The sequence below is a fragment of the Gavialis gangeticus genome, unplaced genomic scaffold (genome assembly GCF_001723915.1).
Source record: "Gavialis gangeticus isolate Ggan-Ray unplaced genomic scaffold, GavGan_comp1, whole genome shotgun sequence".
NCBI lineage: Eukaryota > Metazoa > Chordata > Crocodylia > Gavialidae > Gavialis > Gavialis gangeticus.
In genome coordinates this window covers 29,803,858-29,819,530 of record NW_017729004.1, presented here as the reverse complement: position 1 = coordinate 29,819,530, position 15,673 = coordinate 29,803,858, and the positions used below count along the sequence as shown (strand labels likewise).

At 41.1% G+C, this 15,673-nt stretch overlaps 1 long non-coding RNA gene across 1 annotated transcript in view; it reads left to right on the top strand.

The window, feature by feature from the left end:
* The window catches only part of LOC109291264, a 126,536-nt gene that overhangs the window by 9,115 nt on the left and 101,748 nt on the right, over nt 1-15,673 (top strand). The window contains exons 3-4 of the long non-coding RNA XR_002095790.1: nt 236-297; nt 964-1,039. This is a non-coding gene — a long non-coding RNA (uncharacterized LOC109291264). The remainder of the gene's footprint in view (nt 1-235; nt 298-963; nt 1,040-15,673) is intronic.

Below are 15,673 nucleotides of genomic sequence, written 5' to 3'. Positions count from 1 at the left end.
GTGGCATAGCAGGGGGCTCCCAAAGTCCCTGCTTTATTCTGGAAAATGAAAATTGTCTCCTGAAAGCACTTCATGAGGAAGAAGAGGGAGGAGGGATTCAATTTAACTGCAGACATGTATGAACTGATCACAAAGGTATGAAGCATCTGAAGCACAAATTAAATGGGAGATGTGGTTGCTTAGCACCTTTGAAAACTGACTGAGGAAGGAACTGATATTTTTTTCATACCTTTAGATTCCCTTGGATGAGAAGGGACCCATGGTTCTACAGGACACAAGAGGAGGAAATACAAACCGGTCACTACCCTTTTCTGCTTGTGTCTTATGTAGGGAAATGGGATGGGGAAATATCTCTGTACTTTTCCAGTGTTTGCTGGGCAACTAATACAAACTAGGCAAAATCTGGTCCTAATTCTGAAGAACACGACTAAAGAAAAGTTTTGTTGCTAGTAAAACAATACATCAACCTTTTCACTTGGCTGATTAGCTACAGGAGTTTTGGTGGTGGTTGTGGTTTTTTTTTTTTTAACTCCTCTTAATCTTGTTAATTTTGGGTGGTTGATTAAAATCTAGGGCATTTAAAGAGGAAACCTTTTTTGGTGATTGAACAAAGGCACTGAATGTATTATCTGACTGACAGTCTTGGTGTTTGATTAATCAAACAGTTAATTTGATTTGAAATGACTGATGCTCTTTTAGTACTTTGACTTCAGTGTCTGTTTCTAATTATGGTAGTGAATCAAAGACTATTCCCATCATACAGATTTGTTTGGTGAGATGTGTTTTTGCTTTTAGTTATCTTAAGAAACTACCACTGGTGTTTACTTTAAAGTAGTGGTATGTTCAAAGAAACATGTAGCTAACATGATAAATCAATGTCCTCACACTTTTTTATCTGAAAAAAGGAATGCAGTAGTGCCATTTTAGTAACTGACATAAACAACCCACTGCTTTATCTTGCAGGCAGATAACTGGTATGGAGTCACTGACAATAATTTACTGAGTGCCTTCAACTCTCGCAGTGAAATCAGAAACTATGGTAAATATTTTGTATAAAATATATAAGTAGTTCACAAGCACTATAGTATGTATATCAGTAGGCTACTATGAATTCTATCATATTAAGACTGCGCCAGATCTGACATGGTGTCTGCGAAGTCCCAATCTGGCAAGGACTTGAATGTGCAAGTAGTCACATCTGGTCTGACTTCCATTGGTGGTAGAGACGCTTTATAGGACATATAAACTGCCTCTGTGGTAAGCCTGGGGTGGTCTGCTCTTGAGAAGTGTGTCCTGTTTGTGTGTTCCTCCTCAGTGTGCACTGCAGCTGGCCTGGAGCAGCCCAGAGCATGCCAGGAAGCATGCCTGAGAGTGCTGCAATCACGCTCAGAGACTTGCTGCCACTTTAGAGAGTTGGAAGCCCCAGAGAGGCAGTGTAGACGCGTCTTGGTGTGAATAAGAACAGAGACTTTAGGAGGACTTGTGTCCACGAGTTAAGCACGAACATATACCTGCAGAAGCTCAGCCTATTTAGTTGATAATAATATCATTTTTCCAAACCACTGTTTTAAACTGGTGTTGTATGGTATGATTTCAAACTGATACAATTTGTAAAAATTAGTTATCATTTTAATATGGTAAATTTAATGAATACTTTTCACATAAAAGAGTTTATTGCTTCTAAATGGGCACATCTACATGAGATGCTGACTATGCAGTAGCCTGATACTACTGCATGGTAGTGTCATGTGTCAAAAACTATGCCGAGATGCTACTGTGCAGTAGTTTTAGGCTACTGCACAGTAGTATCACTTAAAAAGCATTCACAGATATTACTACTCAGTAGCTGTGGTTACTGCACATTTATTTTAGTACTTACTTATATGAGTACTAAATAAACATGCAGTAACCACTGCACAATAGCATTTTGTGTAGATGCACCCAATGCAAAGTAACCTTCAAAGGCACTGAAAATGTCATTATTTTGCTTATGAGGTGGGAAGATACCTGGAAAGTGGTTTTGGTTGTTTCTTTACTCTTAGGAATACGAGAATATCAAGTTTATCTACCTTAGTTTTACTGAAGAAACTCTTGAATGTTGCAGGATGCTGCAAGAAATGAACAGATGCAACATTGAATGTTTTAACAAAAGCTTTATTTCAAATAGGTATTATTTAGGCACTGGAGATAGAAGTGTCAAGAAAAGCTTAGGTCCATATTTGGCGGGGGGGGGGAGGGGCAGAAATAACAGGAATAGAGATTTTCAGATGCCTCAGTTTTTGGGTTCCCAGCTAGATACACCTTGAAGTCACTTTGATTCCACAGGGAGCTTCAGAATTGTCTTCAATTCTCTTCAAGGTGACTCAATCTGGGCAGCCAACATCTTTAGTCATCCTTGCACATCTTGGTCAAAGTGCTGTAGGCAGTCTGCATACAAATCTTCGTCTTTCAGTTGCAGTCTTTCTCAGTCTTTTTGTCTTATGACATAATTTCCTGTTTCAATCACTATAAAGTATTCTGGGATAGACAAGACTTGAATTTTCAATAAAAAAATCAAGCTGAATTCAGCTATTTTTCCCTTGATAAAAATAATTTTAGGTCTTTTGTTTAGCAGAGAGAAAAGGCACAAATGCATTTTTTTTCTTTTTCTGGGTTATCTTTAGAGTCAAAATATTCTGTTACTCAGGAGAAGAACCTTTAGGGAATAAAATGTACTTCAGAAAATTCATTTAAGAAATCTGGAAATTCAAGGGTAATACTCCATAACCCACCTCAACCATGCCGCCATTGTAGTGCCCAGTCTTTTGTGTTCTATGAAGCCGGGTCCTCGTGTCTAGTTTGTGCAAGGTGATATAACTTGCTTGAGTTCATAAAGTAGAGACTGAGATCAGTAAGGCTAGTGTTTCAGTTGTGCAGTTTGCTTGTGGAGTCATAGCAAATATGTATCCCAGTTTGTTAGTTATATAAAATGTGTTTCTGATATTAGGGGTGAATCTTGGCTACTATGTGTCTCTGAACTCTTCCAATAGGTGGTTATCTGAATTAGGCGGGTTATGGGCTTCAGAGATTTTAATAAGTGGTGTGGTAGGATGTTGCGAACCTCTTCCCATTTTGGATGCATGTGTACTTGTGGGGAATAGTATAGGACAGTTATCCCCTGCTTGTTGTTTTAAGTTGCAAAGTACATGCATTTGTGTGTACAGTGTATAGCTCTAAAGAAGTCAGGGATCATGGGAGTTTGTACTGTAATCACAGGTGCAATCTGAAAACCAGGAGATCAAAACATTAGGACATAAGAATAGAGGTAGGAAGTTACTTTAGGCTCTTTTCTACCTTCTGTATCCAACCATAGACTCACAGAAAAATAGGGCTGAAAGGGATCTCAACAGGTCATCTAGTCTAACCCTCCGCTCAAGGCAGAATCATGTCTCTCTAAACCATCCCAGGCAAATGTTTTTCTAACCTACACTTAACTTGCAGTGGTGGTGATTCTGCAATCTCACTAGGTAAACTAGTAGTTATGAGAGGTTAATCAGAAAGGAGAACCTTAAGTGTTCAAAGTGACCTATTTGGGTTTGTAACATTTATATTTTTGAACACATGATTAAATTCCATTTGACTTGGACACCCTCTTAAAGGAAAATAAAGAATATGCTATTTTATAAATATGCATTGCATTTATGCCGACCTGAATAATTTAATAAATAATTAATAGGAAATGAGGATACACATAGACGCACGCTGTTAAGGAGCACCTTGTTTTTTCCTTCAACCAAGTGATATCCAGATTGTGTTGTTCAACTTTGGAGCACATTTTTAGTTCACTCCATCTAAAGTTGTGGATCATGAATATATTAATTTTCAGTTTTTTTCTTTGTATGTATTTTAAAAAGCATACTTAATGGATATACACAGTTACATACTAGATTAGTTTCAAATGAGAGATAATAAATAAAATGCAACAATGTAGCAAAAAAGCGACCTTTTCAGGGCTGCATAAAAGATTTAATGTCCTAAAAAAAATGTAACCACCATTAATTTTGAGAGAAATTCTCCACTGTATCCAGATTCATTCCTGGAGTCTGGAATGTGCATTTGCTTGCAGACAGAACGGTCTGCTCCTCTTCTCTAGCTGAAGTCTCCCAAAGAAATTCCCTCACAAAGAAGACATTTCTGTGGGCAGAGGGAGGAATGTGTACTGGAATAGCCTGATAACTTGCTGCCACTAAATTATTAACTGGCTATCTAAGCCCGTGTGCTGGCAGTTCCAGCTCTTGTTCTCCTTCGGGGCAGCTTTGGCTTTAAGTACAGTAACTGTTAACCATGGCAGAAAGACTGAAAGTGGAAGGAATTGGAGTTTATACTTCCTGAAAACTATTATTGCAAACCTCTCTTATTCTGGTGTTCTGACTTCATTAAACATAGGTGTCCGGGAGGTGGTGGCATTATTATGGCTGTACTCAGCTCATTAATTTGTTTTCTTGCTGAGGGGAAAATTATTTTATATATACATAATTAGGAAATTGATCCCATGTTGTGTATGGGTTGTTGTCAGAAGTTATTCACCTTTAAATATTCACATTTTTAATGTACTGTCATGAAGTACTTAAGGAAAAAAATGAGAACTATGTGAATTTAATGCTCTGTACAGTGAGGGGTTCTTGGCATTGGGCTGAACTACATATCTAGCACAATATACTGTCATGTAGACATATCCTTGGAGTACAGGCAGTTATTGGGCAAGGTCTCCTGTGTATTTTACTCACCTATTGTCCTGGCTGAGAACACGGGCTGGTTTCAGTCCTGCGTTTGCTAAACACTGCACTTGTCACAACGCGGATGTTCTGCATTCTGGAGTTCCTTACTACAAAGAGGCTCAGCAAAATTCACAGGAAAGTACATGGTGTTAAACAATTTGAGCAAACTCTATGCCCACACTGAATGGAGTACTTGCAAGGGACTATGGTACCACCCGGAGCAGCGTATAATTGCCTACACATTGTCTAGTGACTCCAAAGAGTCCCTTTAGTTATTTCTAGTAGTCTCTTCTACTAACTCTGGAGTAGTGGCTTAAAGTCTGCATGTGGAAGAAACTGTTAGCTGACGCATTCGCTTACTGATCTGTCTCTGAATGCTTCTGTAATGCGTTCTTTTTCTTAGCCATCTGCTTTGTGCCTCATGGTTTCTGCTGGGCATAATGTTCCTCCTGGCCTGCTGACCTGAAGTGCTTGCCCCCATCTGCTTGTGCTTCATGCTACTGGAGCAGGAGTAGTCACATGGCCAGACAACTTCTGGCAATTCTTGTTCGACAAGCACAGTAACACCTTTGGCTGCAAATTTTCTCCATTTTTTTAAAATCGCTTTAGTAACACCACGCCCTGTCAAGGACACCTACTGACAGTTTAACTTTCTTTTTACTCCCTTGCTGGACTTAGCCCTTTCTGAGTAAAGACTGCCAGTTATTCCGAATTCTACCACATCATGATGGGTGGAGGATTTGGTCCTGGGGATGGTCCTGCTTTGAGCAGGGGGTTGGAGTAGATCAGGGGTTCCCAACCTTTTTAGGATGAGGACCGGCAAGCCGCAGACCGGGAGTGACCGTGGACTGGCAAACTGTGGACCAGCGGTGACCGCCATACTGCTGGTCTGCAGTATGCTTGTCACTTCCAGTTCGCAGTTAGCTGGTGTGTGGTCACTTCTGGTCCAGCAGCCAGCCCTCCTGCAGACTGGCAGTCAACCCTTCATGGCCTGGCACTGGGCCACAGCCCAGAGTTTGGGAACCCCTGGACTAGATGACCTCCTGATGTCCCTTCCAGTGCTAATTTTCTATGCTTCTATGATATTGTTATAATTTAGGGCTAAACCATCAGACTCATTTTTATTTGTGACTCATGTCAAAATATTATAGAACATTTATGCTGATGATAACGCTATTCATGTAAGATGTTATCTCTTGGTCACATTGTGGTAGGCTCCATATAGACATAGAAATCATGATGGATTAGGCTTTGGCACTGACAGGACTTGGGTATCTAAGTATTTAAGGTGGGGAAGATGGGCAGGAGGTGAACTATATTTATCTCTGACCACTCTTATAAATTTTGTATTTCATTTTTCATGTGACCACCTGTTCAAAGACTAACCAGTTCACGAATCTTTAGCTTATTAGTAGGTAACCTTGTCATTTTTAAGGTTCAACATATGATTAATAGCTAATCATTTATTCATCATTATTCTTTTTATGAATGGTCTGCAAGAAGATGTTGAATTTTATAAACCTATCAGTTTTCTGAAATTGTGTGGATATTTCAAACCATGGCTGGATCACAACCTAGTCTGTTTGACTATGTTTTTGGCTACTCAATCTTGATTATTCAAGTCCAGCAGCCTCCTAAAACCATTTTTATGCTCTCTGACAAGATGCCTGAAAATACTATAAGCAGGAGAGGGGAAATTAGAGAGAATTCAGAATAGCTGTTTGAGCATTTTCATAATGAACCTGTGTACAAAGCAAGAAGCACGCAAGAAATTGAACAAACAAAGAAGAAACATGAATGTATGTTGTCCTGGGACCTGCGGAAGGCAGGAGAACTTACCAGGAGAGCAGGACGCCGCGTGGGAGGGAGAGCCCGCGCGGCTCGTTAGCCGTGTCTATGTACAGCTGCAGCCGGCAGCTGACGGTGATGTCAGACGCCGGCTGGGAGATTTAAAAATGGCGGCTGCCGCTCTGGAGGCGGCGGTGGGAGAGAGGAAGGAACGGCGGGGAAGACGGTCCCTGTCGTTAGCCCAGCTGGACAGGAGCTGCGGAGCTGAAGAGCTGGAGTGTCCGGTGGCCAGGAGAAGAGGCGGGATAGCTGGATCCCCAGCGGAGTGAGCCTGCGGCGCCAGAGCAGGGGAACAACAGGGGATCAAGATCACCCAGGAAGATCCCGAGCGGCAGGAAGTAAGTGCTGTGGCCGGGGGCGCGGGAAGTGCCGAAGAGGAGGGTGAGGCTGAAGATGCACCGGGCTGGACAGAGAGTTCGGGGCGGGGTCGCCGCCAAGAATAGAAGGTGTCGATTGAGGATTAAAGGGGACAGCGCGGTATACCCAGCCAAGAGACGTTACTCTGGGGCAATATCATAAGGGCACGGGTGGTAGGTCAGGGAGGTACTCCTGAAAGAGGGATCACAGGGAGGAAGCACCCAGCTGATGGTTCAGGTGACAAACCGGTGGTGGGAAGTATCCTGTGCGATAGGGCTGGGACACCTACGCAAGTGAGGGAGGAGTCTGTAGACACTTCGCTGAGTCAGTGCAGGGAGGTGAAGACCACAGGTGGCGTGAGGCTGGGGTGTAGGGGTGGCTGGAGCCCTGTGTGTAACCGACGCGGCCAACCCGGGACACCGAGGGACCGTTGAACTAGCCCCGCCCCACTGGGATAACAGCGAAGTCGTGGCAGGCGAGAAGCGGGGTTGGTGAAGCGGGAAAGACAACTCAACGGCAGTAACACCAAGGCTCGGTGCAGAGGGTGATCACCTGAACAGGGAGCTACACTACTAGTAGGGTTCTACGAAGGCCCGTCGGGGACACATGTGAATAGTTGGCAGTCTAATAAGATCTACTTTTTATTTTATTGTACTATTTTACCAGCTAAAATGACCTCCTGACTAGTCAAAGGATGCTGCTACTGGATGCCCTGATATCTTACACAGTTAAATTTATCCCTCTTGCTACTGTCCTGTATTGTTATTCCACTCTTACTTGGAGATCCATGTGGCCCATTGAATTAAGTGTCAAGAAAGATCTGTCACATGGAACACAAGCGTAATTAATCAAGCTGTGTCCCCAGTTATGGTTTGAATGCAAAAGGTATGTGCTAGCCGGGAACTTGCTCCTATACAGTTAAGGCCCTGATCCAAACACCATGGAAGCAATGGCCAGTCACTGGATACAGTGGACTATGGATTGGGCTCTTATTGCAACTCCAAGTGGTTAAATAGGTTAGCACTGACACCCTAACATTAAAGCTGATTTACTGCCATGTTAAAGGGTAGTTTTTGAATAGTGTTTAGATGGGGAAGGTATGCTCTTGATCACTGGTAAGTGGAATATACTTTATTAATATGTCACTGATTTTTAAGTTCAGAGGAACCATTGTGGACATGTAGTCTGATCTTTGTAACATAGGCCATAACATTTCACACAATGAGTTCTGCATTTAGCCTTGAGCAATAGCAGATTGAATATGATATTTTAATTTAAACTAATTGACTGGAGCTGTAGAAGGGTTTCAAGTGTATACTGCTAAAGTCTTTCTAAACAGGTAACACTGAGGTTTAAATGAACACAGCTTAATGTAATAAGAGTTAAACTGTCAGTGGGATCCCTACTCTCAGTGGTTAGTAGGGAACGTTTATTTACAAATAGGAGACAGTTGAAAGAAAAATCCGTCTTTACCTGACAGATTGATTATGCTTCTAGTACGTTTTTCTGAGACAGCAATAGTGCATTATTTCTCTAAAATTGTATCTTTTAGAAAAGAAACCTGTTTCTAACTTGATTCTCTTATAGTCCACTCATCTCTTGTATGTGTTGGATTTAAAAAAATGGGCTTGTTTCCTGAGCTTTTTCTATAAGCTTACACAGGATAAAACCAAAGAAAAACAACAATTTTCTGGAAACTTTGAGGTACTTTGGTTTTGTTAAATCCTTTCAGGAGATCCTGTGTTTACTAAATGAACTACATGGGGTTAATTTGCTAAGTGTTCTGAAGGAATTAGCCAAATGAGAAAAGAAACATTACCTCGAGTATTGCCAGTTGCCAAGAACAAAAGTGAAACAATTCAGTGGCAGGATGCATGGATTCAGTTAAATAATAATGTCTCTCTAGCAGGAAGTCTGTCTATCAACTGAAAGGTGAGAAGGCAACATAATGACAGTGTCCTGTGGATCAACTCTGAGCTTGGAGAGAAAAAAAAAAAAGCAAACCAAAGTACTAAATGCCTGAACAATACAAATATTTTAGCATTGCAGCGCAATCATTTCTCAGTCAGATTCTGCCTTAAGTTATTTACATGATACTGCACTGATGTCAGCTGAGTTCTTGGAGTACAGAATTTGGGACCTTCTGTTGCTTTGTTTGGTTGGTAAGATGGAGTGTTATTTTCTTAGCAAAATGCCTGCCTTAAAGCTGTACAGCTGTGATCTGCAAGAGTAACTTTGGTATTTCCTTCTTTACTTTTAGGAGGGGAGCCCCACAAAAGAATCCTGAAAAACTGTGCCTAAAAACAAAGTAGACATAGATGAGTGTCACACTCTGCTTGTAAAATGGGAATTGAAGATCACACATGCATTATTGAACAGAAATTAATTCTTAAAAAATGTGGTCAAAATTTAACTTCCACAAAAATATATTTCCTACTTGGGTGCCTCATATTTCAAAATGAGATGTTGATATATAAACAATTTACTTGAGGGCAAATAAGGAAGAGCATGCCTGTGGTCTGTAATAATTGCACATACACTTATTCTTAGCCTGCATTAAGGAGAAGCTAAACTGTAGTGGCTTAGCCCTTAATGAATGAGGGGCGAAGTACTGTGGTTTAGCTTCCACGTGCTAGAATGGGTTAGAATGTGTGCTTCGGCAGTACTGCACACCTGCTTGTGCGTCGTAAAGCCCCTTTTTATTTCACAGTAAATTGCTCATATGCCCATACCACTAGCTCCCAAAATCCACACGTAAGCAACTAAGTAATTATCCTGAAGCTCCTGTGGAACACCTGCAGATGCCATTCATTTCAAGACCAAATTTGGGTACTTGTATCCTCACAAAAAGCAATCGATTGTTTAATGGACATTCACTTTGGTTTAGTAGCCAACTATAAGTTTGAAGATGTTGGTCTTAGTTGCCAGAACACTCAGTAAATCATTGCTCCAAACCAATATGTCCACTTATTTTTTATAGACCATTCATCCTGATAATAAGGGATCCAAAACTGGCCATTTCTATGTTTAAACATCTGCAGGAAACAAATTTGTGTAAGAGTTATGAAATATTTCAACTCTTACATCCATCTTGTAATTAATATGAAAGGTTTATTTGCTGCAGCATTTTCATTTTGACTGGAAATTCCATTGTTTCTGTATATGGCTGCTAAGCAACAGTCAAGAGATTTACTGTGAAGAAAATACAACAAAAGCCTTTTCTGTTACTTATGAAAGTAGAATTACTTTTCTTTTTAAAAGAAAGTTGCATAATCTGCCTCAGTATAATAGAAGTCCAACCAGAGAGCTTCTCCATTAAAAAGAACAAAATCAGTTAGAGCTTAACCTTAACAGTTTTCCAGAAGCAACTATAGAACTGTAGTATACTCAGAATTGGATGACAAAATAATTCATGGATATTGTGGTTTGATGTGGCAGTCCCTGATATATCTGAGTTATCAGAAGAGCAGTAGGCATGTCTGCATGAAACGCTGATTCTGCAGTAGCTGAAAAATACTGCACAGTTTCATGTCACTGCACGGACAATGCTAATACGCTATTGCACAGTAGCTAATATGCTACTGCGCAGTAGCGTCACCTAACAGATGTTTGCTGGCACTACTTCACGGTTATTCCATGTTTTGTTTAGTACTTGCTAATACAAGCACTAAAAATATGCACAGGAATGACTGCCTAGTAGTATCTGGTGTAGACATGCCTATTGTGAATAGAGCTGTTAGATTTCTTTTCCTGCAGTAAGTTTTGTCTTTCTTAGGAAAAATTGAAACATGAAAATTTTTTCATTTGGAAAGGCCAGTGTGGGGGTCTCACAGGAGTCAGTTCAAGCAGCTTTTGCTGCCATTCTCATCTATATGCTGGCAACTTGGCTTTTCTACATCTGTCGTAATGGACTTAGGTCTCTCATGTCACATTGTCTGTTGTATTTTAGCATGGGAAATGTAGTCTGGTTATGGACTCTGGCTCAACAGGTGAATACAAATATGAGGCATCTGAACTACAGGTCCCACAGGACAATGTGGCAGCATTTCCATGTCAAACTGTTCTTTGGAAACAAATATATTTCAAGGAAACAATTGTCATGTTGAAAGCCCAGGGTCTTCCACTGAAAACCAGGTCTGACAGAAACATTTTGACACGACCTTTTTGTGAAGCCTTTGTTGAATTTGAGTGATAAAGTGATAAACTTGAACTTGTCTATTATCCAATAAAATATTCATTTTTCTTCTCTTTATATAATTGTTATTTGGCTTTACATTTCAATAAAACTTATAATAAATAGGCCCTATTGCTAATGGTGGCACTACCCTAAAAATATGTTTGCTGTTAGCAAGATAAACTGTACAGTTATCAGGGTATTCAACTATATCATTATATCAAAGGGTCAGCTGAAGGTATTTTGGTTATAACCCCAGTTTTTTAATAACAAGAACAAGAATTATAACAATAACAACAATAATATAGCCCTTAATATTATGGGGCTAATAATTTAACCATAGACATTCAGTCAAGCTTGCGAGTGACCAGAAAAGGTATACATTTAACATAGTAAATCACTTCAGTATATGTTTGTTTATTTTACATAGTTTTCATCTTTGACAGAAAAATTAACTCACTGAAATCTTGACAAGGGGACTTCTTGATTACCCTTGAGTTTTGAAATAAGTTTTCTCAGTATCAGGGCTGAACCCTCATCTCCCTACTGCATTCCAATCCCATCCCAATAATTCAGGATAATCAGAATAATTGTCATCCCATGAAACAGGGAAACAAATCCCAAAAGGAGTAGCCCTCCAGTAAACCATACAGAGAGTTACTGTCAAAGGGAAATTACCATAGAGAGTAGATAAATCAATATTAATCAAGTTGGCAGATCTAAAATAGAGCAGTTACCCTCAAGACCTATTTCATGTTCATTATACAGTAGGTCAAAGGCCAACTCAGATTGATTGCATTTGGAAAGTTCTGAGACAAAGTATTCATAACAGTTCCAGGTATGAAATATTTCCTACTTATTAATTGCTAGAGCTTGTTGTCACCTTCTCCAAGGGCATGATTACTAACTGCAATTTGTAGCATAATGAGTGCAAAGCAGGTGGGTGGCTCCTCCCTATTTCAGTGTATCAACTATTCTAGTCACCAGGAAAACTAAGGATGACATCTGTCAGTTATCTTTAGAAACACAAGTTGTAAGGAAGCTAAATGTGGGGGAGGCCATGTGTCATTCTGATTTGAAAAGCCATTTGGGAAATAAGTCTACAGTTCCAAATGTTAGTGCCTAAAATTAGACATCTAAAATCCATATGCAGGCACCTAAATAAAAGATCTTTTTGGAGATGCTGAGTATTTGTAGCTCCCAGCACAGTCAATGGTAGGGTGATCATACATCCTGGGAAAACTGGATGTAGAAAACTGGCTGTACATCCCTGTCTCAGTTTCTATAGTTTGGTCCCAGCCGGTTGGTCAAAAGTGCCAGAGCAGAGTTTGGTGGGGAGGAGAACCAGCATGGTGCGCTAGGTAGGCGGATGGGCATGCATCATTGCTGCTGGGCGAGAGCAAGGTGGGCGGACTGGAACAAGCACCACCCCACTCCAGTTTGCCTACCTTGCTCCCGCCCAGTACCAGCAGTGCCTGCCTGCCTACTTGGCACACCATGATGCTCTGTTCCTGCCAGACTCTGCTCTAGGACTTTTGACCAACTGGCTGGGATTGGACTGCAAAAGCTGGGTCTATCCTGGTTTGCCCAGTATATATGCTTAACCTAGTTTATGAGCTCCTGACAATACATTAGCTGCACATAAATATTCACACTTAAGCAGAAAGCGATGAATTTTAGCTTTTCTGCAATTCTGCAGTGTAAGTGAATGTTCATGGCATTTTGACAGAAATCTGCATGTAACTTGTGGCACCAGAATACAGATGTCTTCCAAAATTGCATTTTATAGCTGTGAATATCAGCTTCTGCAAGGGGGAAATAAGCAAGGCCTGAAAAAATAAAACCCACCAAACCTGCTTCAGGGACTTTGAGGTAGTCAGTGCCCATACTAAGTCTTACGATGCGTTGGCTGTCATGTCAGTTTTCTACATGAATCCAGCTGGCCATCTGCTCTGCTGAAGTTAAAATAGTATTGTGTACTGTAAGTTAATATGCTATAATAACCAATGTGTATAGTTGGTTGATTAGCAGTTTATCATTCTATCTCATGACTTCAGTATCACTGAATGAATATGGCATGTCATTTAATACTTAGGACTTTGGTTATTCCTGATGGGATGGACAGTGATAAAGCAAGTGACTGGGCAAGCTGGGATGTTTGGCATACAACTTGTGTTCCACTTTATTACTATTATTACTTCCTTCTATGGTCCAATTATTATAGGTTGTGCCAAAGGCTAGAGGAAAGATTATGTTTAGATCTCTAGATTGTAGGTAATGTGACAAATAATTTCCTTTGAAAATTACTTTCTTCTGGAAATCCAGGCAAGACCAATATTTTAAGCTCTTGCTTAGTCCATGGAAACCATGAATATATGCATTTTTTTCCAGAGCTATAAAATGTGATTTGACACTATTTCAACATCCTTACTGTAGTATTTCTTGCGTTGTTAAAAAACTTAGCTTACTGGGGCTGTGTCTAGATTAGAAAATTCTGCCACCAGGCTTGGTATCCACTTGCAGCAGACATCACTGCTTAGCTGCTGGAGAACATACAATCATCCTGCTTTTGTGGGGACTCTTTCCTGGTTGCTCCTGGAATTCAGTATAATTGAATCCTTCAGTGTGAACCATTACATTCTAATGTGCCTGCACCCCCTAAAAATAGGAATGAGCAGCTGAGCATTAAGCAGCTGCAGAGGAAGAGTGAGTGGAGGCTAAACAGTGGGCTCTGCAGAGAATGGGTTGGAGTTTCTGGCTTCTGGAGGTGATCGCGGACTGCTTGTTAACACTCCCTCGTTATGGGGATGGCTGTCTTCTGGGACTAGAGAAGTCATCCGTGAGTCTGTAGATGTTGGAGAATGCCAGTCTGAGATCTGCATCTTCAACTTCATACCTGGCAAATTGCTCTGAGATGGTAGGGATGACAACAAACTGGTAGAAAAGAAGTTTGGTTTGCATCCTGATGTCATAATCATTGAAGATTATGATTTCAGAGACATCCAAAGGCAGCACTGGCAGATTTTAACTTAGACCACTTGAACACATTGAGCACAAGTACTGGGTGCAGGAGACTTAGCATATATTTTGTGCACCTGAGATGTCCTGCAGGTATGAGATGGCCAGCAATGGCTGTGAAACTTTCACATGTGTAAGACTGCTTTTCCTTATCTCTGTGTCAGACTTGCCTCTGTGCTTCAGTAGTCTGATATAAGAATAAGAACAGCTCTATCTGTTGAGAAGTTGGTGGTGCTTGCATTGTGGAACCTGTTACCTCTGGATTGTTACCAACTGGGAAGCAGCTTGGTGTTGGGAAAGCCACAATCGGGTTTGTTGTCAAGGCATTTGGAAATACTGAGCAAGTCTTCCTGTGGTAGTTTGTGACTCAAGGCAATGTTATGACATAATGTAGGCATTTGAGATGATGTGGTTTCTGAACGGTGGCTGGGCTATAGATGGGATTCATAACTGTATTTTGACCTTCAACCTCCAAATACATCAGGAGAAGGGGTAGTTCTTCATGGTAATACAAGTGTCAACAGATCACAGATATACTTTATGGACATTGATGGTAGCTGGTTGTGGATGATCTCATGGCTGCATATTCAAGTATAGCTGCTTCTTCAAAAAGTTGTGTGTGTGAACATTTTTATCTGATGTAGACACACTTGTAGGGGACCCACACTATACTTTCAGGCTGTGGTTCTTGAAGCCATACACTAGCCAGCTTGATAGCACCAAATCATCATTTAACTGTAGACTAAGGAGGTGTAGCAAGGTCATGGAGAGAGCCCTTGGACATCTGTAAGGGGGGTGGAGATGTTTAATGAGCAGGCTGGATGTGATTGAAGTAAGTACACTTGTAGTTGTTATGTTCTGTTGTATCCTGCACACCCTGTCTGAGGCCAGAAGGGAGGTGGCAGCCTCAAGATGACATGTGGAAGTGGAGTCATCACCTCGGTCTGCTGCCACAAAGGAAAGAAAGCAGACAACCACTGTGTGTCTAACCCCAAGACCAAAAGCACCCAACAGAAGATTAGACATTGTAATGGTGACAGAATGCAGGGTGTCTTGAGCTTAGGCTCCACAAGGCTAGTGTACTAGCTCAGACTTGCCCTTCCTATTCAGTGGGATGCCAGGTGGGAGGTGGGGGTTCAGGGTGCCTTATATGATATGGTTTCCATGGCCTGGAGGGAATGAGGAAGTGTATGAAGTCTGGTGGTTGATGAGCTTCTGTTGCTTAAAAAGCTGCTTCAGGTCCACCCACACCTGCTTGTTGGCTTTCTATTCCATCTGGTGTTCCCAGAGCATAATCTCCTTCCCTTCATCAACATCTGCCTGCCTAGAGTATCCTGTCTGTGAACATGCCCTCTTTTGTTTTCCTCTTCCACCTCTGCATCATGTTAAGCCGGGCAGCTACTGATGGGGGTCTACTTAAGGATGCCATGGCCAATTTTGTTGATCCTTTATAGAGGGAGTATACCAAGTATACAGCAGTGGCGGTTGTACCAGGCTCTCTTCATAGTGCTCGGGGTTT